Source organism: Notamacropus eugenii, chromosome 7 (assembly GCF_028372415.1).
Source record: "Notamacropus eugenii isolate mMacEug1 chromosome 7, mMacEug1.pri_v2, whole genome shotgun sequence".
Taxonomy (NCBI): Eukaryota; Metazoa; Chordata; class Mammalia; order Diprotodontia; family Macropodidae; genus Notamacropus; species Notamacropus eugenii.
In genome coordinates this window covers 108,970,610-108,995,226 of record NC_092878.1, presented here as the reverse complement: position 1 = coordinate 108,995,226, position 24,617 = coordinate 108,970,610, and the positions used below count along the sequence as shown (strand labels likewise).

Here is a 24,617-nt window from a genome sequence, read left to right as displayed (position 1 = left end):
TTTGCTCACAAGGATACTTGACAGAGAGAAATGTCCAAACTCCCTGGATTGCTGATAAACATCTTACTATATTAAATCTTGCCTTCTGGTATCCCAACAGAGATGTCTCATATAAATACTTTGCTTTTGTCTTGGAGGAAAAGAATTTGTTATATTTTGCAAACAAATCCTGGGAATATGTATGCATATTCATAGTAGCTGCTATGGGTATCACATTGACTTACATTTAATTGGGATGAGATTGAATATGTAGAGGAGTTTAAGTAGAATTGTGATTTTTATTATATTGCTTCTGTCCACTCATGAACAATTAATATCCCTCCATTATTTTAATCTTACTGTACTTGCATTATGTTTATATTGTTCCTGGAATTGTCTTAGCAGGTATCCTCCCAGGTATTTTATTTTGGCTAAGGTTCATTTAAATTAATTTCTCTTACCATCTCATAACATTTTGTTAATAATGTATAGAAATACTGATGATTTAGCTGGCTTTGTTTTATATCCTTCTACTTTCCTAAAATTTGTCCTTCCAGCTAATTGTACTTGATCACTAGGATTTTCCAAGTATACCATCGTATCATCTTCAAAAAGATGTAGTTTTATCACCTCATTACTTATTCTGATTCCTTCTATTTCTTTTTCTTGTCTTGATACTATAGCTAGCATTTTCAAGTATAATATTGAATAAAAGTGGTGATAATGGACATCCTTGCTTCAGTCTTCATCTAATTCAAAGGTTTCTAGCTTATCCCCATTACAGATAGTGCTTGCTGATGTCTTTAGATAGATCTTATTATTATTGTTAGGAAAAATCAGTTTGTTCTAAAGTTTTCAAGTTTGTTTAATAATTATGGGTGATATGTTTTGTCAAGGTATTCTTTTTTCTGAAAGAAAATGACAAATATTAGAAGAGATGTGGGAAACTGAGGCACTAATGTACTTTTGATGAAGATGTGTACTAATTTAAATATTTTGTAGAGCTGTTTGGGACTATGACCAAACCTTAGACCAAACAATATCACTACTAGGTCTACATCTCAAAGAAATTTTAAAAAAAATAAATGAAAAGGAAAAGCACTTAGATGTAGAGAATTATCTTTTATTGTTTTAATAACCATTTATGAAATTAAGATTAAAGGTTTTTTCTTTATTTTTTCATTCAGAGACTAGCCCCTGTAAGTAAGTCATTCAGCCAGTCTCTGTAAGGTATTGTTGATAGAGGGGATTGACCCAAATTATCTGGCAACATGCTCCACAATTTTGGGTGGAACCCCATGCAACCAGGATACCTTATTTCTGTGTAGAATATAAACAATCCAATCTAGTTTTTCCAGTCCTAAAGCATTTAGCCTGTGCCCTTACACCCATCCATTGGAGTTTAGGGTAACCCACCTCACTGCAGGAGAAAATCATTTTCAGCAGAGATGAATTCCTTGTTCAGATTTCAGGAGATGGCTGAGTCTTATATTCAAGCCAAATTCTCAGCAATAGGAACTAAAGACTGTCAGCTGACCTCCTCATTAGTATGTCCACTGCTTCATTAATTGTTCACCAATCAGAGTTGATTTTGAACTTTTGGGGCACCCATTTAAAAAAACATTATGACATTTAGCATCTTAATTAGGGTTCAGAGACCACCAAGCATCAATTTTTTTTTTATTATCCACTAGACTAATTAATAAATTGATATTCAATTACCCAGAAACTCTATCTCACAGACTTTTCATTTATATTCAAATTATAGCACCTCTTTCAGTGGAAGCAAAGAATTGAAAATTGAGGGGATGCCCACCAATTGGTGAATGGCTGAACAAGTTTTTGTAAATGACTGTGATAGAATATTATTGAGCTTTAAGAAATGATGAGCAAGATGCATTCAGGAAAAAAAAAAAACTTTGAAATACCTACATGAACTGATGCAAAGTGAATTGAACAAAACCAGGACAACACTGTATACAATAACATCAGTGTTTATGATGATCAGCTGTGAATAACAATTATTCTCAGCAATACAATGATCTAATACAACTCTGGAAGATTACTGAAAAATACTGTCCTTCTCCAGAAAAAGAACTGATGGCATCTGAATGCAGATCAAAGCATACTTTTTCTTTCTTATGTTTTTTGGCTACATTTTCTTTCACAACATGGCTAACACAGAAATATATTTTTCATGATTGCATATGTATAACTGTAGCACCAATGTGATATTCAAGTACCTACAGCAGCCTTTAATATACTGGCACAATTCTGAATCAGGAAATGCAACAGACTCTGCACATGGAAGAGAGAACCAAACATTTATTCACACACCAGAGAACTAAATTCAGACACCAGAAAGCCAAATAGCAACGCAGAGGACAACACCATCTTCAAGCTTTATCCCTTCTAGGACCTTCCCATTCACCAGCTCCCTTAAACAAATCACAAACAGACTCCATGAAGCAAAATGTCATTTTCTCACTCACAGCCAGTTACCTGCTTGCCTGTATCCTTCCCAGCTCTGACTGCTCTCTGACTTACTTCCTCTTAGCTCTACTCTATCTCTGCCCCTTCAGGTTCCACCCTTCCTGCTCCATCCCTTTCTGTTCCATGTGACTTGACTCATCTGACTCAGGCTTCTATGTGACTTAAGCAGGTCACAAGAGCCTATTAATAGAAGGGAAAGATCTTCCCATTAAGAAGTAAAATTATATTAACAATAAACAAAAGAGCATTATCAATACAATAACCTAAATCAAATTGCTTTTCTTCACAATGAAGGTGGAGGAGGGAAGAGAAAGTAGAGAGTTTTGAACTCATTTTTTTTTTTTAAATAATAAAAGAGCATCAAGTTTAACAGGCTCAAATAGAAGAAAATCTATCAGTTAGGACTCAGAGGGCACAATGCAACTCTCACCACTTGGACCACTTATTCTAACAAAAGAGGGTCTCTGCCACACCCCTTGAGTCCAAGGGGTCACCTGGGAAACCTGGAGGGTGAAACCTCCCTCCATTTAATGCTCCTCAGAGATTGCATTTATCTTTTCATCTCAGGCAGCCTTCTAGTTCTTCCATTTAGTGGACCTCTGTTGTACCTTACTCTTTGTCTATGTTGGGGTGATGTGATCTTTCTGATTCATTTTCCTTATGGTTTTCTTGGCATCTTTTTCTCCAAAACTATTGAATGCTGAATCATCCTGGTGAGAAGAATCACTTTCTGACTCTAAGAAAGAAGCAGGTTTCTTGGGAGCCTTTTTCCTTGATTTTTTTTCTGTCACTTATGTAAGTGTTTCCCTTTTCAAGCACTGCAAATCTGTGTTTCTCCTGAGCATTTACTTGAGGAATTTGCATCTCTATCTGTGGTTTCTTATTATGCTTTTCTTTCTTTTTATTTTTGTGTGTGACAGTTTTTTGTTGTTTTGTTTTGTTTTGTTTGCTTTTTTTGGTGGGATTTCTTTGACCACTTAAGTTTATGGGATTCATGAGTAAATGACTTTTCCTGGGAAGTTGTGTTTCTTCCATTAACGTCATCTTACTGATCACTGGCTGTGTCAAATTCCTTCACATGTAGTTCTTTATATCTACTGTGATCCCATCTGTCTGGTATGTTGACTTCATAGTTATGTAACTTTCTGTTCCAGAATTGAGTCCTAAGCAAATCATCTTCAAATATCCCTGGAATTCCTTACTTTGTCCTCCAGTAGACTCAATGGTTTTCTTGATCAAAATCATTGCTTAGCATTTGGCTTGAGGTCCTGGGTAATATTCTCCTATTGTTCCCCCATAAGCATCTTCCATCTGTTTCTCCTGTTATCTTCCACATATCTGTCTCCTCTTGAATCTTATTGTGAGCATATCTGCCAAATAACATCTCTCAGAAGGGCTTTTCCCAGAGGAATCTGGGAAATCCTTTAACCATAAGTTCAGGTGTCCTGGGAGCAACAGGGGGGGGAAGAGCCTTGGGCCACCTTTCAATCCTGGTTAGAAGTATGAATTTTAAAAATATAAGGAAAATATTATTCATGTAATTGAGGAATAATGGAATATTAAATTATTTTTCTGTGTCTATTGATTTAACCATACTTCTGCTGATTTTGTTACTCAAATAACCAATTATATTAATACTTTTTAAAAATACTTTTTCATACATTTTCTTACACTAAACCGGACTGGCATTCATAGTATAAATCCATCTTAGTCACAATGTATCATGTTTATGATATGCTGCTGTTGTCTCCTGAATATTGTTTTGTTCAAAATTTTTTATTTCAATATTCATTAATGAAATTGATCCTGATTCTCACTTCCCCTTCTCCCCCTGGAAATTAATTTATGGCCTATTCAATTTCTCTTTCTAATACAGACTTATTTCGATATTCTATGTCCTCTACTCTTAATCTGGGTAGTTCACAATTTTGTAAGTACTCTTCCTTTTAACTTACATTATAAAATTTATTTGCATATAACTGAGCAAAAGAACTCCTAAAATTGTTTTTATTTCATCTTAATTACTGGCATATGTACCCTATTAATTTTTTGGTACTGATAATTTGGTTCTATTTGCCCCCCCACTGTTTTTGAAAATCCTACTAATCAATGGCTTGTCTACTTTATTGTTTTTTATTAAGAAAATGAACTCCTAGTTATATTTATTAATTCAATGGTTTTCTTCCATTGTGTTTTATTTTTTCCCCTTTAATTTTCAGAATTTCCAATGTATTTAACTGAGGATTTTTATTTTTTCTTTTAGGATTTTTAAAATTTTGTGAACAATTCATTGATCTATTCTTTAGCTTTTTTTAAATTGAAATAAGCATTAAAAGATATAAATTTTATAATTGCTAGCTGCTCACTTCCTTCCATTTTATCCCCCCACTCTTTATAATTTTTTTTCTCTTTTTACACTAATCCTCCTCAGAAGTTTAGTTTAATTCTGACCACAGCCTTCCTAATTATTGTAAGAATCTCTCCCTCCTCCTATCCCCTTGCCCTCTTATTTCTCCATAAGTTAAGAAGACTTTTATACCCAACTAAATATATATGTTATTCTCTCTTTAACCTAGTTCCAATGAGAATAAACTTCCCATGTCGCCCTCTCTCCAACTTTTCCTAGATTCCACTATAAAATTTCTATTTATGCCTCTTCTGCATGTAATAATTTGCTCCATTTTACCTCCCTTGTCCAATGCTATTTTTTAGGATCATTCCATCATAATCAACTCAAATCCAACCCCTCTGTCTATGAATAATCTTTCCAACTACCCTAAAAATGAAAAGTCTTAAGAGTTATAAGTATTATTTTTCCAAATTATGCAGCAAATATTTTAAACTTATTTAATCACTTATGATTTGTTTTTCATGTTTAACTTCTTATGTTTCTCCTCATTCTGTATTTAAAGGTCATATTTTCTTTTCAGTTCTGATCCTCAGGAGTACATGAAATATATTTTTTTTTAAATTCATTAAATACTTTTTTTGGTGGAGTAAGACTACACTTAGCTTTGGTGGGTGCGTTATTCTTGGTTGTAAACCTAGTTCATTTTTTTTTCAGAATATCATGTGCCATGTCTTTTTTTTTTTTAATGCAGAAACTGCTGAGTCTTGTGTAATCCTTCTTGTAACTCCACAATATTTGATTTTTACCCTTTACTTGATTATAATATTTTGTGACTTGGGAGCTTTGAAAGTTAGTTTTAATGTTCCCGTGACGTTTTCATTTTGGCATCTCCATCAGTCAGTGAATGGGAGACTTTTTTTTTCAAGTTCTGGTTTACCCTTTAGTTCTAAAACTTCAGGGCAATTTTGTTTAATAATTTCTTGATGTGCAATGCCTAGATTCTTTTTATGATCATGAGCTTTCAAGTAATCCAAAAATTATTATATTATCTCTCTTCAATCTGTTTGTTTTTCAGATCAGTTTTTTTTTTTCCTAATGGGACATGTTATGTTTTCTAATGTTGTTATTCTATTGATTTTTTTTTATTTCTTGATGTTTTATGAAGTCATTTCTTTTCCTTGACTATTTCTAATTTTAAGTAATTATTTCTTTCAGTAAGCTTTTGGACCTCTTCTGATTTGTTGATTTTATTTTCATGATTTTTTTTTCATTGCTTTCTTCTTTTCTCAATTTTTTATCTTATTTGATTTTTAATGTACTTAATAAGCTCTTCCATGATTTATTTCTGTGCTTATGACCATTTTCAATTTTTCCTTGAAGCTTCACAAGTAGATATTTTGACTTTATTGTCTTCTTCTGCATTTAAACCCTGATCTTCCCAATCACCATAATATCTACCTATAGTTAAGCTCTTTTTCTATTGTTTACTCATTTTTTAAACTCATTTTTTTTTTTTTTTGTTCATCAACTTTGTGTTAGGGTTGGGCTCTGCTCCTGTTTTATGTGGGATAATGTCCTAACCTCATGGGTTTTTTTTTTTTTTTGAGTTGTTATTTTCAGAGCTCTTTCTAAGCATCTTTGGCTTTTGGTTTCTTCCAATTTAGCGCATAAGACCAGGTGTGGTCACCGCCCTTCTGGTTTATGCCTACATTTATGAGTGACCTCAGTTACTCCTCTCCACCACTCAGTCATTACCAGGCCTAACCACTGAACAGAAATACTCACACTTCAGAAGTCCTGTGAATGCTTCATTAGCTTCTGTGCTTCCATAACTGCAATTGTCATTTTATCCATCTGCCCTGGAACTCAAAGAAGGGACTCTCCTACTAGTGGACACACTCAACCCTCTCAGTTCCAGAACCGTGAATAGCACCTCAACCCAATACTACCACACTCAACAGTAGTCAAAGTCTAGGTCCATGCCAAGCTACTTAGGAACTATGTCCAGTGTCAGCAGAGCTGCCTGCTCGACCCCAATCTTCCCCTGATCAGCTTCCTGACACCTTCCACTGAAAGTTCCTAATACAACTGACCACAAAGCTTGTTATTTGTTTATGCTGTGCTATCTTTTCCCTGTAAGACCTCCTCCTAGATAGGTCAGATATTTTCTAACATTCTCCTAAGCTGTCTTATTTTGAGTGGCTTTTATACCCCAACTGTTTATTATTTCTGCTGCTCTAATTTGAAACATTTTATTAAATTATTTACAGGGGAATTTGGGAGAACTAGGTAATTTCATGCCTTATTCTGCCATCTTCTCACAATCACTTTATTCAGACAATACTTTAGAAAAAAAAATATTTTGCCATCTGTGTGGAGGATAGAGGAGGGAAAGACTAGAAACTAAGATTCTGGTTTTCAGTCTACTGCAAGAGGTGAGAATAGGCAAGAGGTTAGCAGGTCCTGTAATAGGACTATGTTCATGTTAATGGAGAAAGAAGATGGATGTAAGAGATGTTGGATAATAAGAATCAAGAGCACTTGGTGTCTAATTTTACATGGTATTTAACATGGTAAAGGGAAGATTTCTGAATGTCTTAGATGGTGAACATAAATGACTGGTAATCTGATGATTACGATGCCATATTCAATAACAACATTTTTTAAGAGACTGGAAGTTTGGACGATGAATGAGTTACAAGGAAATAAAAGTTGTTTCTTGGACAATACAGTAATATAAGTGATAATTTCCAACAGGTAATCTATCATTACCTAAATAAGTGATTTCTGAAATTTGTGGTAAGAGAAAATATAAATAAAAAAAGTAAAAGCCATAGAACAAAGTTAAAGGGACTTGAATAATTATCCAGGGCAATGGGCAACTAGGTGGCACACTGCTCTGAACCTGGAATCAGATATAGCAACAAGCACCCTGACATACATAGGAGGGTCTGCTGCACAGGTTCTTAGATCTACTTTTCTATAAGGAAAGCAACTTTTGAGGGGTCAACAATCTAATTATATTCACCAACAAAGAAAATACAAGCAGAAAAATAAAGACTGACAGAGCTTCTAACTGTCTGACCATGAGCAATACATACATACACTGCAGATCCAACTGTCTGACCACCACATACATGCATATGTACGTATTTACTAGAGAGAGAAGCACCAACATCTGAGTTTTCAAAGAGAGGGGGCTTCTTCATGGCTACCCAGAGTCTCATCTGTCACATGAACCTTCTTCCAAAGAGTAAGTCCCAAAATAAAAACCTCTCTTCAAAGTATATATACAACTTTCAGAATCATGACCCTGGTGACTCAGTGCCTCATTAGAATTTAACAAAAGTTATCTGAGACCTATTAATGGACTGGGAAGGTCTTTTCTTTTCATTAACATAAATTTACATTGCATCAGGTAGAGCTGAGTTCAAATCCAGCCCTATACTTACTACTTGGACAAGTCACACAACTTCTGTTTTCTTAGTTTTCTCATCTATAAATTAGAATAATAGTAGCACCTGACAAGCTTATTGTGAAGATCAGCATGGAGCATGATAAGTAGTAACATATAAATATTAATTACTGTGGTTTTTACTTAGTGAGATAGTTGGACAAACTGGAGAGAGTAATCTTTTAAAAACCATGAATGAGAAAGGATTTAATAGGGTTATCAAGATTTTGACCTTCTTACCATTGGTGGCAGTTTCCTATAGTCAAAAGGTTTGTAAGCTTAATACCAGATCTGTTCAATTATAGATTATGGATAGGGGAACATCTGAGATTGTCTAAAATTAAGCTATTAGGCATAAGACTTTAGACCAACAACATTAAGTTAGGGTCCTTTAATTCTTAGTAATACTGTGGAGACAATTAAGTCAAGAGCTTGTGAAGTTTTAGCAACATAAATGTCGTCTGTGTCTCAGCTGATTAATGTTTAAAAAAAAAATTCTTTTGTTGTCCATATTGTAAATGCTTTAAAAAGATGTATCACCTGATCAAAAGTCTGAATTGCTTTATCTGTTATAAACTGTGTTAAAAATAAATTTAAAAAAATAAAAAAAAAAGATTTTGACCCTCTGTATTTCTTTCCTGTGTTCATCCACCACTCCTTAGGCAGCTTGGCTGTCCTCCCTACCTTCTCCATTTCAATCTTTGGTATTGGTGATGGATACAGTATGGATATTCAAATATCTTACATCTACTATAGCTCAGAACTCCTGAGTTCAAGTGATCTACCAGCCTCAACATCTCCTGTAAGGGAATTACAGCCATACTGAGTGGTCCTGTGCCAGTGTTTCCAATGTCTCAGAATCAATCTCAGATTTCTTCAGAGAGCCTTTGAGAGTGCTCTTGAATTGCTTCTTCTGACCTCCATATGAGCACTTGCCTTGTGTGAGTTCTACATAAAACAGTCTTTTCAGCAAATGTATATTTGGTGTTCATCAGAGTTGTATTGTCTGCAGTAGAGTGTGAATGGTTGGCAGATCCACTTGAGGAAGGACCTTGGTGTCTAGGACCTTATTTTGCCAGGTGATTTTCAAAATCTTCCTTAGACAGTTCAAATGGAAGCGATTCAGATTCCTGGCATGGTGCTAGTATACTGTCCAGGTTTCACAGGCATATAAGAATAAGGTCAGTACAACATATTTATAAACCTTCAGTTTGGTTGGTAAGGTAATACCTTTGTTCTCTCCTACACTTGCCTTCAGAGCCTCCCCAGTACTGAGCTAGCTCAGGCAATGCTTGGGCTAACTTCATCATTTATATGTACATCCCTGGAAAGTATAATGCTGAGATAAATGAACTTCTCCAACACATTCAAAATTTCTTCATTTGCTTTAACCAATGGTTCCATGGTATGGATGGTGTGGTGTTCAGTGGGGAAGAACCTGTGCTTCCTTAGTGTTAATTGTTAGGCCAAAATTAGCACAAACAGCAGGTAATCAATCTATATTTTGTTGGATCTCAGTCTCAGAGGCTACACTGTGTGCACAATCATTTGCAAACAAAAAGTCATGCAGCATTATCTTATTCTTCCTCTTTAGTCTTTGATTAGATCATTTGCAAGTCAAGTAATTTACCATCAATGCTATAACTCCCCTTGATGACCTTTTCATCCTTATTTAAGATTATCAGACAATATTGCTTAAAAATATCATGGTAAAAAGCATGGGAGCAAGAACACAGTCCTGCTTCTCTCCACTGGTGACTGGTAAAGTGCAGGAACATCTTTAATCACCTTCTCTTTCTTTACCTGACACATACTAGGCACTTAATAAATGATTATTGAATGAGTGATGCTAACGTATGTTCCCTGGAAATGCATGTAGATAGACAATATTGTCTCCATATGTGGAATAGGGATAGGGAATGGATGTGGATGTGTGTCTGTCTTGAAGGACAATATATTGTTTGAGTCACCAACACAGTAAATAGTAATTCTCAAAGATTCATTCTCTCCTCCCTTGTCATGGCTAAGGTTATCTCTCCTGAAAATGGATATTTACATGATGACAATTAAGATGTTGAGATTTAGTTACTTTTTTGTTTGTTTTACTGCAGTTTTTCCCCCTAGATGAATTTTCTTTTATAAAATAAGTAAATTTAAAAAAAAAATCATTCTCAACATGGCAAGTTTGGCATTTACTCTGATGGGAAAGAAGGGTACATATAACTCCAGGCCATTTGGAATTATATTGGGAAATGGAGAGTTAGACTTCAATCTTGTAATTGAAGGAGAGAAAAATAATTCATATTTTAATGTTTTCAATGAAGTCACAATATTATGCATCACTTTTATGATGTTTCTTTTTAAAAAAAATACAGAATCCTAGTACTCAAAACAAATCAAGTTTATTTCATATAGTCCTTTTTCCCTAGACAGGAAATCCCAGACTTTCTTATCTACTTTTAATCTTTCAAATCCGTATGGATGCAGACACTATTCACTCTTGGTAAAAATCATCCCTCTCATGTCATGTCTCATTAAAATTCCCAAAGCACTTCTTTCACAATGATGTACTGAGACAGGCTGTAGAATATTTTCAAATACGTATTTGACAAATAACTGAAGTTCAGTGTCTTGCTAGGAACTCCAGATGATGTAGAATTCAGCATATAAACTGTAAAATAACTCCTACTGAAGCACATATAAATGACTGTCCATCCTTTTTTGAAGATTTCCAGTGAAAGTTTGACCATTATCTTATAGTACCTTTTTGTTCAGTTGTTTCAGTCACATTCAACTGTTTGTGATCTCATTTGGAATTTCCTTGGCAAGGATATTGGAGTAGTTTACCATTTTCTTCTCCTGCTCATTTTACATTATAGAGAAACTGATACTAACAGGGTTAAGTGATTTGCCCAGCAAATAAGTGTCTAAGGTTAATAAGTGTCTAAGGTTAGATTTGCACTCAGGGTTTCCTGACTCCAGGATTGGGTGTGCTATCCATTGTGCAGCCTAGCTGCCCCAACTCACTTTTGGACAGCTTGATACATTTCTTTACATTGGGTAAAAAATTGACTCTTCAACTTCTAATTATTCTTAGTAATACATTCTGGAGCTAAATAAGATAAGTCTAATCACTCTTCTCTATGATATATGAATCTTCATATGGCATGGCTTAAAGTCATTCACCAATCTATTTAAACTCCTTTTTATGATCTCCAATTTATGAGTATGTTCTCAAGATATGATGCCGCAAACTGAACAGAGTAGTCTAAATATGATTTAACCGGGTCAAAGTTCAGAATAACTATAGAATCTTTATTCTTGAATGTTTTGACTCTCAAGACCACCAATACTGATTTAGATTTTTGAAAATTTCATTAGGACATAATACCAATCTTAAAGTCCACTAAAATAGCCAGATGTTTTTCAGATAAACCTATGTCTAATCGTACCTCTTTACTCTTGTATTGGTGAAGTTTACTTTTTTTTTTTAGATCAAGTGTATCACAATACACACATATATGCATACCTACCTACATACCTATTAAATTATCTGTTATTAAACTCACTCCTATTTTCTAAGTCACTGAAAAGTTTGGTATCCTAATCTTTTAACTGTGATATTGTGAGTTATCTCATTTTCATTCCATTGGCAAATTTGTTAAAGATTCTGTTTATGCCCTTATCCAAAATGAGGAAATTAAGACTCAGAGATACTATATGATTTGGTTGTCAGCTACTAAGTGTTTTAACAGAGATTGACAACCACCTTTTCTGATGTGAAGTACATTACAGTAATTTGTCCTTGTAGTTTTTAAAGAAACTCTTTACCAACTCCAAATTTCTGCCTGTCTTAGACATATTTCACCCGCTCTGCTCTGCTACTGATCATAAGACTTCAGTTACATTATGAAAACATAATATTGCATATATATATTACAATAGATATACACATATAGTCACCTTTATACACACACACACACACATATATATATATATATATATACGTAAATAATATTAAAAACATTGAAAAATTGCTGTGAAATACTGAAAAACTTTGATTAATGTAAAAATCAACTATTATTTCTGAGGACTGAAGATGAAGCATGGTACCCAATGTCTGTCAAAAACGTGATAGTCTATACATTCAGAATGAAACGTTTTTTTTAAACATGGTCATTAAGGGAATTTATGACTATGCATGTTTGTTTCAAGGAATTCTCTCTCTCTCTCTCTCTCTCTCTCTCTCACTCTCTCTCCTCTCTTTCTCTCCCCTTCACTCTCTCTCTTCTTCCCCTCTCTCTTTCTCCCTCCTCCCTCTTCCTACTCCTTTTTTCTTTTTGATTGACAAATAATAAATGTCAAAAGAAGAAAACAAGTAAAAATAAATTTAAATATTTCTCCAGGCTTTAAAATGATTTTAAATAACATTATACACACATACATATATACACATATACATATTGCCCAAAAATTAAGTGCTTGCTCTCTGCTAGCCACTGAATTGAGGACTAGGGATACAACAGGAAATAAGAAGAGACTCTCAGGAAGGGTACATTCTGTTGAGATAGAGGACGCATACACAAATAGATGCGAGAGTATAATATAATATACTATAGTATAGTACATTATAACACAGTACAGTATAGTATAAAATAGTGAACCAAGGGAACAAAATGTTAAATACAAAAATATAATGTAGTGATGAACTTAAAGTCATCAAACACAGGATTAATACAGGATATGACACTGAGTACTTCTGGAAACTTGGAGAAATCATTTCATATTTCTGGGTTTCAGTTTCCTCATATGTGTTTTGTATGTGTGTGTGTGAGAGAGAGGGGGGAAGCAGAAGGGGAGAGAAAGAGATAGAGAGGGAGAGAGAAAGAGAGAGAGAGAGAGAGAGAGACAGAGAGACAGAGAGAGAGAATTAGACTAAATTACCTCTCCAGTATGATTCCATTCATGATCCTAGAGAAAATAAAGAAACAGAAAACAGCGGCGTCCCAGGAACTGCAACATCATCTTTTAGCTATAGACTAAAGATGCTGTTAATAGAACAATAAAGATGGCAACTTTTCTTCAGTCTTTTCCAAACTTCTCTCTACTATCTTTCCCAGCATGCTTTCTATCAGAGAAGCCAGATGATATTGTGGATGTGGAATAAAAAATCCTGAATCAGAATCTGTCTTCCCCATATTACTAGTCATTTGACCTTGGCCACATCACTACCTTTATTTGATCCTTAGCATTTTTTACTATAAAATAGTGATCACCAAGCTCAGAGTTGTTGAAATAAAAACATTTTGTCAACTGTAAAGATGTTATTTTCATTGTAGTAAAATAAATCTACAAGCTTACTGAAAGAAATGCAAATTTGCAAGCACATGGTTAAAGCCATATGTTTGCTGAGCTACTCCTTATTAAAGGGCACCCATTGCCTAAGGTGGGTTTACAAAATGTGGAAATGAGTAAGCGACCTGTAGAATATGAATAATATTTTAGAGGAAAGAGACCATTATTGTGTCACTGTATCTAACTATAGTTCATGAAAACATTAAAATGCGAGACCATAACTAAACACAACAATAAGTATGAATAAAACGACCCAAGTAGGAAATGAAAGGGTAGCCTCTTTTTTCTACCAGTCTTCTCATTCAACCAAAATTGCTACTACTCAACTCCTTTGGCACATCATCCTTCCTCTCAGACTTTGCCTATGATACTTCCCTCAGGCTGAGTGCTTGTCCTCCTTCAACCTTTTTATTTAACCACATCCTTCCTACTCATCCTTCAAGGTTTAGCTCAAGTCCAACCTCTTACTTGTGTCCTTTCCTCACCCCATCCTTCCCACTCCTTTTCTGCTCCACTGTTTCCAACTGTGTATTGTCTCTACTCTCCCTTGACGTTAGCAACAAACTGTTTTCGTTCAGAGAAGCACTCTGATCTGCTGACATTAATTATTCTTGTAGATACTTTGCCTTGGGGTCATGACATTTGTTGAATGTGAATATTTAGCTTGGAGAGGATAAATCTATGATCAGTCCAGCACTCTATTCCACACATTACCTCATTGTTCTAACTCATTGTCTACTTAGAACTTGTATTCACGACTGGCAGTTTATTTTATACTATTGTACATGCTACTGTAATAACAATAATAATAATACTGATGGTAACAAAAACACTAGCAAAAGCAAACATGATAGCATTTATACCTTAGTGTATGACTTGAAAATTGATTTACTCCTTTCAGGAAAATAGATTCTATTGTTGTCCCTCCTGTAGTTAAGAAAATAGAGAGATGATAAATGATTTGAGTAAAGTTATACAGCTGGTAAGTGCGAGGTAAGATATGAACTCCCATCTTCCTGACTCCAGCTACAATGTTTTGTCCCCTAAGTCCCTTATATACTAGAAAATCTTATGCCGCTATCCTTCCAGTGTCCTGATTAGTTTAAAATACTAAAGTAAGGTGTTGTATTATTTGATAATCATTTTCTTTGTTTATACCTTCATTCGCTCTTAAACAACTTCACATATTGAATAAAATATGATGGAGACAAGTAAACTGTCTATGACAATTAGTGCCTGTAAGAAAAAGTAAATTAGCCACTTGATTTCTATATCTGCAAAATGAGGATGCTGAACTAAAAGTTATGGTATATGATTATGATGGAACACTACTGTAACATGAGAAATGATGAGCTGGTTGATTTTACAAAAAAAATGAAATAATGAAGAGTGAAATGAACAGAACCAAGGGAACATTGTATACAGTAACAGCAATATCGTTCAAATACTGTGAAGGCTAAAGTTATTTTGGATATTATAAATACTCAAATCAACTAAGAAGGATCTATGAAAGAAGATGCTAACCACATCCAGAAAAGCAAGGGGTAAGTAGATGTATATATGATTTAAAAATGCACATATGCACACATACAAACATACATATGTGTGTATTAAAAAGATAAAGTGTACAGCATAGAACAAAAGGAGAGAGAGAGAGAGAGAGAGAGAGAGAGAGAGAGAGAGAGAGAGAGAGAGAGAGAGAGAGAGAGAGAGAGCAAGCTTGGGACAAAACCTTGGATAACATGGACTCTTAGGTGGCACAGTATGGATGATAAGAGACTAAAGGAGATAGAGAAGAAGAGATTAAAAACATCAGAGTTGAATCAGAAGTAAGGGAGGAAGAGACAAAGGAGGAGAAGGAAAGGGAAGACACAAAAATTTAGAATGAAGGAAAGAGGAAAGTAAAGAAAGAAGGACGGGTGGGAGGAAGGAAAAAAACAAGGAAGAAATGAAGGAAGGAAGAAAAGAAACAGAGAAGGTGTAATGGCAATCAATTTAGGATCCTTTTGCTGTTTTTTTTTTTTTTAACTAAGAAATATAATGACTCTGAATAATATGATTAAAGAGGATCTTTCCCATTAATTGATGGGCCTGTCCATTGTGGGAAGCTTGATTAGGGGAGCTGTTTTGGAGGAGGGTCCCAGATACCGTTTGTATTTTTCATAGAGGAACTAGTTCAGAGGGTTATGCCCTCTGGCTCTAACAAAGGTATAAATACTCTGAGGATGAGGTTTTGTCCACTGGCTTTGAAAACCCAGATATCAATGCTTCCCTCTCTGGTAACTATAGTCAGACAGTTGGACCTGTCTGTTGAATTATGGTCAGACAGAGGAAGTCATGTCTGTTGACTTTTTGATTTCTCTGCATTTTCTGTGAAGTTCAAGCTGTGAAGTTCACTCTAAACCAGGTGAATGAAATATGTGCTAGGTTAAAGGAATGATAGATGTGCTTGGTTAAAGTTGTCTTTCCTCAAAAGTCGTCTTTCCTTTTATGAATGTAGATCTAATAACTTGTGATACTAGGCCCCTCCCATGTATGTTGGAGTGCTTACTGATATAGAAGGATAAAAAGAGAAAGAGAGAGAAGAGAGAAGACCCTATGTTTGGGGAGGGGAAAGGCATTCAAGAGTGAACACATGCCACATGCAATTTAAATGATATTTTTAGTAAGAAAAGACCAACAGATTTGGCAATATGAGAATAACTGGAAACTTTGAGAGCCCATTTTGTTTAAGTTTAAAGGAAAAAAACATACCAGTATACACCAATATTCAGAATATATAGACATGAACAACAAAAATAAAATACTGGCAAGAATGCAATTATAATACAATAAAGCATTTTTCACTCTCATGAAATTCTATTTATTCTAAAGATTACAAGAATGGTTTAATATTAGGAAAATAGTAGCATAATAAATATTTAAAATAAAATAAAATTATTTTAGCTTAATATATTTATTTTAAAATATGAAATAGCACAAGAATTAGTTTCCTTAATATTATTAAACAAACAATGTCTAACCAACAACTAGTATTATTTGTAGTAGAAAAAAACTCAGGAAGTTTTCCTTTCCTATATTATAATGAATGAAGCAAATACTCCCCCTAAATAACTCCTCTATTATTAAAATTAGCATTAGACATGCTAGTTATAGCAATAAGACAAGAAAAATTGGAAATAAATAAGCAAAGAGGAAAAAATCTATTTTGCCTCATATGGCAATTTCCAGAGAACAGCCAAAGATATTCAATGACAAAAGTAATTTAGTTAAATAGTTTTGTCAAAGAATCAGAACACAAAATAAAATCACAACCTAAGCAGCCTATCTATATATCTGTTAAAAAATTCACGCAAAGAAATAACATTCAAAGTGTAAACAAACTGAATTCATTATCAAGGAGTTCATTTATCTAATCATGACTACCCCAAATTAGACACACTCATTTTTAAAGCATCATTTCTAAAGTATGATACCTTGAACTAAATGACTGCAGCGTTCCTGGTACAGGCCAAACCAAAAAGAATAACTCAAAATTTCACCCTCTTTATTGTGAACAAGATGGTACCAGTATGAGTATCACTGATTACCTTGTCACCTTTTACCTGAAACACAACCTGGCAATAATTTCAAAAACTTCTGTTTCTTAATTGGATTATCATACATTGTGTCTATTTAAATTTACACTTAGTAGATTAATCTGAACTTGATCTTTATGACAACTAGTTGTTACTCAGTGTATTGGCTCTCTTTTGTACCTTGCACCATCTGAAAAATTGAAAAAGAGAAATTCTATGTCTTTATCCATATCATAGATAAAGATGTTGAATAATGCACAAACAAGGATAGATCCCAGGAGTATTATACTAAAAAATTTTCTCCAAACGAATTTCACAGTTAAATGACAACTAAACACACTAATGCTAACATATACTGTATTATGCAAATCATCATTCTCAAAATGTGAAAGATGATAGCCCCAGTGTTCTTTATTCTACTCAGGGCACATCTGGAGTACATATGGCTATATCAATAATTATAGTGTTTTGTATCCATTCTTTCATTCCATTATGGATCCACTTAATTTTACTATCATCTAAGACACAGTTTTCCATCTTGGTCCTAACAAATATTGTCAATATCTTGCTGAAATGCATGTAATGCAGTTGTATACATGTTCAAATATATGCATATGTATGCATATACTCATATATTTAAAACTTAACCAAAAACTGCACTAAGATTTTTATAACTGAATGTATACATATGCACACATATGTGTATGCATATATAAATGTGTTAATGAATATACTGTATATCTATGTATGTACATATATACATATATATATGTATAAATATAGAAACTTTCATTACCACTGAGATGCACAATGCAACAAAAACAGATTCACACAATGGCAGGCATACATAAACAGAGATTTTTAGGCTCATAAATCTAGAGCTAGAGAAGACCTCAGAGGTCATCCATACCATACCATCATTTTTAGATAAGGAAACAAAGGCTCAAAAAAGTTATATGATTTGCCCTAGGAATAAATGTGTGTTGGAGGCAACTGGAATTGACTTATGAAAGTCAGTTGTTAAATTTTCATGTAATTGGCAAAAAGCTACAAAGAGGAATTGATATTTTGTTGTGTATCTTTTGTTTTCAAAGAAGACCAATGCCATTTCAGAGTCACTGGATTCAAGTGAGGCAGAGATGCACACAGTGGTCAGCCTGGTTTTCTCTTCCATAGTCATGAAAGTCCAGTGGCAAGACAAATAATGAAGAAAATCAACCAGTGATGGTCCAGTATCTTGTACAGCAAGATAGATTTCTATACCTCGTTACGTATATTTCTTATTTCCCAGTTGCATGCAAACACAATTCTCAAGATTCATTCCTAAAACACTGAGTTCCAACTTCTCTCCCTTTCTCCCTCCCCACCCATCCTTACCAAGAAGGCAATCGATTCAATATAAGCTATACATGTATAGTTATACAAAAGATTTCCATAATAGTCATGTGGTGAAAGACTGTATTTCCCTTATATCATCCCCCCCACTCCCCCACTTATTCCCCTCTCCCCTATTTTCCTATAGTGTAAGATAGATTTTCATACCAAATTAAGTGTTCATATTATTCCCTACTTAAACCAAATGTTATAAGAGTAAGCTACACTTTTTCCCTCTCACCTCCCCCCTTTTCTGCTCCATAACAAAAGATTTTACTTGCATCTTTTATGAGTGATAATTTGACCCATTCCATTTCTCCCTTTCTCTTCCCAATAAATTCTTCTCTCCCCTCTTAATTTGACTTTTTAGATATCATCCTTTCCTGTTCAACTCACCCTGTGCCCTCTCTCTCTCTCTTGTTTCTCTGTCTCTGTCTTTCTCTCTGTCTCTATCTCTGTCTCTCTCTGTCTCTCTCTGTCTCTATCTCTGTCTCTGTCTCTGTCTCTCTCTCTGTCTCTCTGTCTCTCTCTCTCTGTCTCTCTCTCTCTCTCTCTCTCTCTATATATATATATATGTATATATATATACATATATATGGTTTCAAGAGTAACAAATATTATCTTTCCGTGTAGGAATGTAAATGGTTCAACTTTAGTAAGCCCCTTGTGATTTCTCTTTCCTGTTTATCTTTTCAAGCTTCTTTTGATTCTTGTGCTTGAAAGTCAAATTTTCTATTGAGCTCTGGTCTTTTCATCAAGAATGCTTGAATGTCCTCTATTTCATTGAAAGACCATTCCCCCCCCCCCCCCCCCCCGAAGTATTATACTCAGTTTTCCTGGGTTGTTGATTTTTGGTTGTAATCTTAGTTCTTTGGACTTCTGGAATGTCATATTCCAAACCCTACAATCCCTTAATGAAGAAACTGCTGGATCTTGTGTTAACTTGATTGTATTTCCACAATACTGGAATCGTTTGTTTCTGGATGCTTGCAATATTTTCTCCTTGACCTGGAAATTCTGGAATTTGCCTACAATATTCCTATGAGTTTTTCTTTTCGAATCTCTTTCAGGAGGTGATCAGTGGATTCTTTTGATATTTATTTTACCCTCTGGTTCTAGAATATCAGGGCAGTTTTCCTTGATAATTTCATGAAAGATGATGTCTAAGTTTTGATCATGACTTTCAGGTAGTCCCATGATTTTCAAATTGTCTCTCCTGGATGTATTTTCCAGATCAGTTGTTTTACCAATGAGATATTTAACATTGTCTTCTATTGTTCTCATTCTTTTGCTTTTGTTTTATAATTTCTTGGTTTCTCATGAAGTCATTAGTTTCCATCTGCTCCATTCTATGTTTTAAAGAACTACTTTCTTCATAGAGCTTTTAAACCAACCTCCTTTTCCATTTGGCTAATTCTGCTTTTTAAAACATTTTTCTCCGTATTGCTTTTATGATTTTTTTTTTTTCCATTTGGGTTAGTCTGTTTTTAAAGGTTTTACTTTATTCATTTTTTTTGGTTCTGTTTTAGCAAGCTGTTGACTCTCTTTTCATGATTTTATCGCATCACTCTCATTTCTCTTCCCAATTTTTCTTCCACTTCTCATACTTGATTTCCAAAATCCTTTTTGAGCTCTTCCATGATTTGAGAACATTGCATGTATTTAGGAGGTTTTAGATGCAGAAGTCTTCTTTTTTTTTTTTTTTACTTCATCTGATGGTACAATTTCTTCTTCCTCACCTGAAAGGATGGAAGAAAATACCTGTTCACCAAGAAAGTAATCTTGTATAGTGTTATTTTTCTTCTTTTTAAAGGCATTTTCCCAGCCTGTTACTTGACTTTTGAGTACTTTGTGAAGTGGAGGATATACTCTAGGAACCTGTAAGTTCTCAGTTTCTCCTAGCTGACACACTAAAGGGATAGGAGTTTACTCCTCTCCTGGCTTGCTTTTTGGTCTGGAAGTAGCCACTATCTTTTTTCCCCCAGGATTTGTGAATAGAATTCCCACCAGAACCTCCACCAGCTTCACCACACCAGCACTCCTTCTTAGCTCAGGACTGCTACTCAGGGCTAAGACTCTGATCAGTTGCTTGATTCCCCCAGGGTCTTTAGACAGAGTGCTCTGCTGGTGCAGTGACTGCCTGCCCTGGGACCTGGGTTAGCAAGGGACTCTGCTCTCCTCTCACCCAGGTGAAAGAGCTTTCTCACCCACCTTTGAAGCTATCTTTGGTTTTTGTGGGTTGAGGAAACTGGGAACCACAACTGCTATCTATGATTCTCCATCTTGAAGCCTATTCCAGTCATGTTTGTGCCATGAGGTGAGGCCAAGGCAAACAAGCCTAGGCTGAGCTCCACTCCCAACCTGGTGTGATAGATTTTTTCCTATCAGCTTTCCCAGATGTCTTGGGCTGGAAATCTCTTTCACTCTGTCTTTTTGTTGCTTCCACAGCTCTAGAACTTGTTTAGAGTCTTTTTATGGGCTATGGAGGGAGAGCTACTAGGTCTGTCCTTCTATTCTGCCATCTTGACTCCACTCCCCCAGTTAATCTTTCATAACATGACTTTAAAAGTGTTTTGCTTGACTACACATGTGTACCCTATATCAAATTGCTTGCTTCTTATAGGGTGTGTTTGGGGAAGGGCAAAGAGAGAAAAGCTGGAATATGAAGTTTTAAAAATGAATGTTATAATTGTTTTAAAATATAGTTTGGAAATAAGACATACAGGCAATGGTGTATAGAAAGCTATCTTGCTTTTTAAGAAAATAGAGAGAAAGAGAATAAGAGAAGGGTGGGGGTATGACAGAAGGGAGGACTGATTGGGAGATAAAGCAATCAGAATGCAAACAGTCTTGGGGTGGGGAAAGGGGAGAGATGGGCAGAAAATTTGGAACTCAAAATCCTGTGGTGGTGAATGTTAACAACTAAAAATAAATTAGTTAATTAAAGAAGAAAAGAATTACTTAAAAATTAGATCTTGGCAATTGGAATATAATGACTCCATGAGACATCAAGAAACAATCAAGCAGGACAAGATGACAAAATAAGCAGTAAGCTGTTATACCTCTTCCACATCCTTCTCCAACCCCTTCAAAAATAAATCTGAAACAGCAGAACCAGCAACAAGACAAAGTGAAACAATTTTTTACACCAAAACACTTGAAATATAAATAAGAAAGGTACATCTCACTCTGGTTAAAGAGGAATGAAGTCCAGGATGGGAAGCATACCAACAAGCAAGCAGCAAGCCCCACTTATCAAAACACTCTGAGATCCTGAACCCCAGTGCAGCGAAACAGCTAGAAGTCAAGACCAGAATCTCCAGGGAGATGGGCAAATTCCAGCTCAGTGTAGCCCCAGGCAAACAGGCAACTTCCACTGTCCAGAGCACCATGTGCTTCAGTGTGACCCCTAAAGGAATGCAGAAACACCCCAGCAGCCTCAGAAAATGCCAGACACCTACACCAAAACCCTGACTAAGCACTAGGTAAGTTGGCAGAGCCTGATGACCTCTAGCATAACTAGCCACTGACTCTTCAAAGCCCTTAGTCAGCACCAGACATGCAGGTCCCTCATAGGGCTCAAGGTAACATGAGCGCAGCACCACGTAAACAGGGCTGGTAGCCACTGGCATAGGAATCCTGAGACAGTAACCCTTCTACCCTGAGAGCATAGCTCAAATTTAAAAGAAAAGAAAATGTTCAAAAAACCATATGTGTAAACCACAACAATAAAATTAATGTGATCATAGAAAGTTATTATGCTGGCAGGGAAGATCAAGACACAAGCTCAGAAGAAGGAAAGTGTCCAAATGTCTGTGGGCAACCCACCCCAAGACTCACGGAAATAAAGAATGCTCTAAGGCAGAGGAAGAATTCATGCAAGGGTTCAAAAAGGAGCTGAAATTCACACAAGAGAGGTAGAAGAAAAAATGAGAAAACAAATGAGAGTGATACAATAGAATTATGAGAGAGAGGGAGAGAGAGAGAGAGAGAGAGAGAGAGAGAGAGAGAGAGAGAGAGAGAGAGAGAGAGAGAGAGATTTCTTGTCTCACAGAATTATTAAGGAATCTATTCCTTGGGTGAGATTTTATGGCTTCTCTGCTAACCTTCTAATTCTTTCTCCAAGTTTTTCCTTCGTTGGGGAAAGGAATAAGAACATATGTAACGTATGTAATATGTAACATGTAATATATGTACTGCCTACAATATTCCAGTCATTGTTCTAAGTGCTTTATAAGTATTATCTCACTTGATTCTCACAGCAATCCTGAAAGAAAGAGGCTATTATTATCCTCATTTTACAGTTGAGAAAACTGAGGCACCTAGAGATTATATAATTTACCCTTTGTCACACAGCTATCAAGTGTCAGAGATTGGATTCAACTCAGGTCTTTTTGACTCCAGGAGTTCCACTTTATCCACTGAGAAACTTACTCATCTATTTATGTATGTATATATATATATTTATATACACACACACATTGTCTGTGCACACATGTCTTAAATACCTACCAGTTCTTTCATCTATCATGCTCATTTAATTGATATCAGAGTCAGTTCCGTGCCACTACAAGTCATCAGGTTAGAACTTTAGGGTGAGATAATAGCAACACCGATATAATAACTAACTAACTGCATGCATGTCTATGAGTATATACATGACAATACTATTTACAATAGAAAGACAGACTGAATGACAGCATATATATGCACATGTTTGAGTGTGTATTATGGACACCAAGAATGTTAACAATACTGATATTACATATATGTGTGTGTGCGTATACATACATATACATGTACATATTCACACAAACCTTAAAGTCTGCCTATTATTCACAAAAAATATTTCATGTGATTTTCACCAAAAGCAAAACAAAACAAAGAAACAAACAAACCACCTGGCAAGGCAGAAAGCCTTGGTATTATTATCCCCACTTTCTGTAAAGTGTCTTGCCTAAAAGGCATCTGACTAAATCATCTTAAGAAATGAAATAGATTTTTGAGTGTACAGGTGGTTTTAAACGTATGACAGTATACATATTAAATTTTATCATTATTGGTATTATAATTTTTTCCATATCTCTTGTTGTAAAAAAACGCCAGCAGCTGGGCTAAAGAAGATTGCCCTTAATTTGTCTGAAAATTGCCTCTCAAATTAGCAAGGCTTGCAACTGCCTGCTCCTACTGATACTTCCACATTTTAGTGAACAAGATCCTGTATACTCATTTCTGTACCTTTCATGATGTCATGGTCTTTGATCACAATCCTGCTCTGCCTTCATCTTCCCTTGATCATCTTAACCACCTTCCTCTGATCTTGCTTGCTCTCTTGTGTCATAAAATACAACATCTGGAACTCCATGACCAGGGTTTTTGTTTTTTTAATTTTTAATGTTTTATTTAGTTTATTTTTCATTTTCGAAATGAAACTGTCATTTCCATAGCTTAATATAATAACAAAGATGATAGCACATGAAACTCTGAATCTATTATGTATAACTTGCTATTCTTTCAAAATATATAATAAAGTTATCTTGCAATTTCTTTTTATTTTTCTCTGTTTCTGCCCATACACTAGAGATGGCTACCATTAGATGCAAATGTGTATGTGTGTGTATGTATGTATACACACATACATACACACAATCATTTTATACATACTTCTTTTTATTAGCTCTTTCTCTGGATTCAGATAACATCTTCCTTCACATGTCCTTTGCAGTTAATTTAGGTATTTATAATAGTTAAAATGACTTAACTGCTCAAAGTTATTCCTTTAAACTTAGGCCTCCCTTAAGTAGAATTAAATGCCTAGAATTCTTTCTGGAGTTGGGGATATGAGTGGTCACACTATAGTGGGAAGCATGCTAGACCAACTGTCAAAAGACACATCTTAATCTTGACTTAACCCCTGACAAGCTACATGAAAAGATCATTTAGGAGGAATTTGGGGGGTAAAACTAACACCTTCTTAGGTAGAGATTCTCAGGTTCCTTAGGATCAGTCAATAGGGTATTATTTTGACTGAATC

General features: G+C 35.1%; 1 pseudogene; it reads right to left on the bottom strand.

Annotated features, from left to right (window-relative positions):
• Window positions 1–3,086: 3,086 nt before the first annotated feature.
• LOC140514736 (uncharacterized protein NKAPD1 pseudogene) lies at window positions 3,087–4,178 on the bottom strand (annotated as a pseudogene).
• Window positions 4,179–24,617: the final 20,439 nt, after the last annotated feature.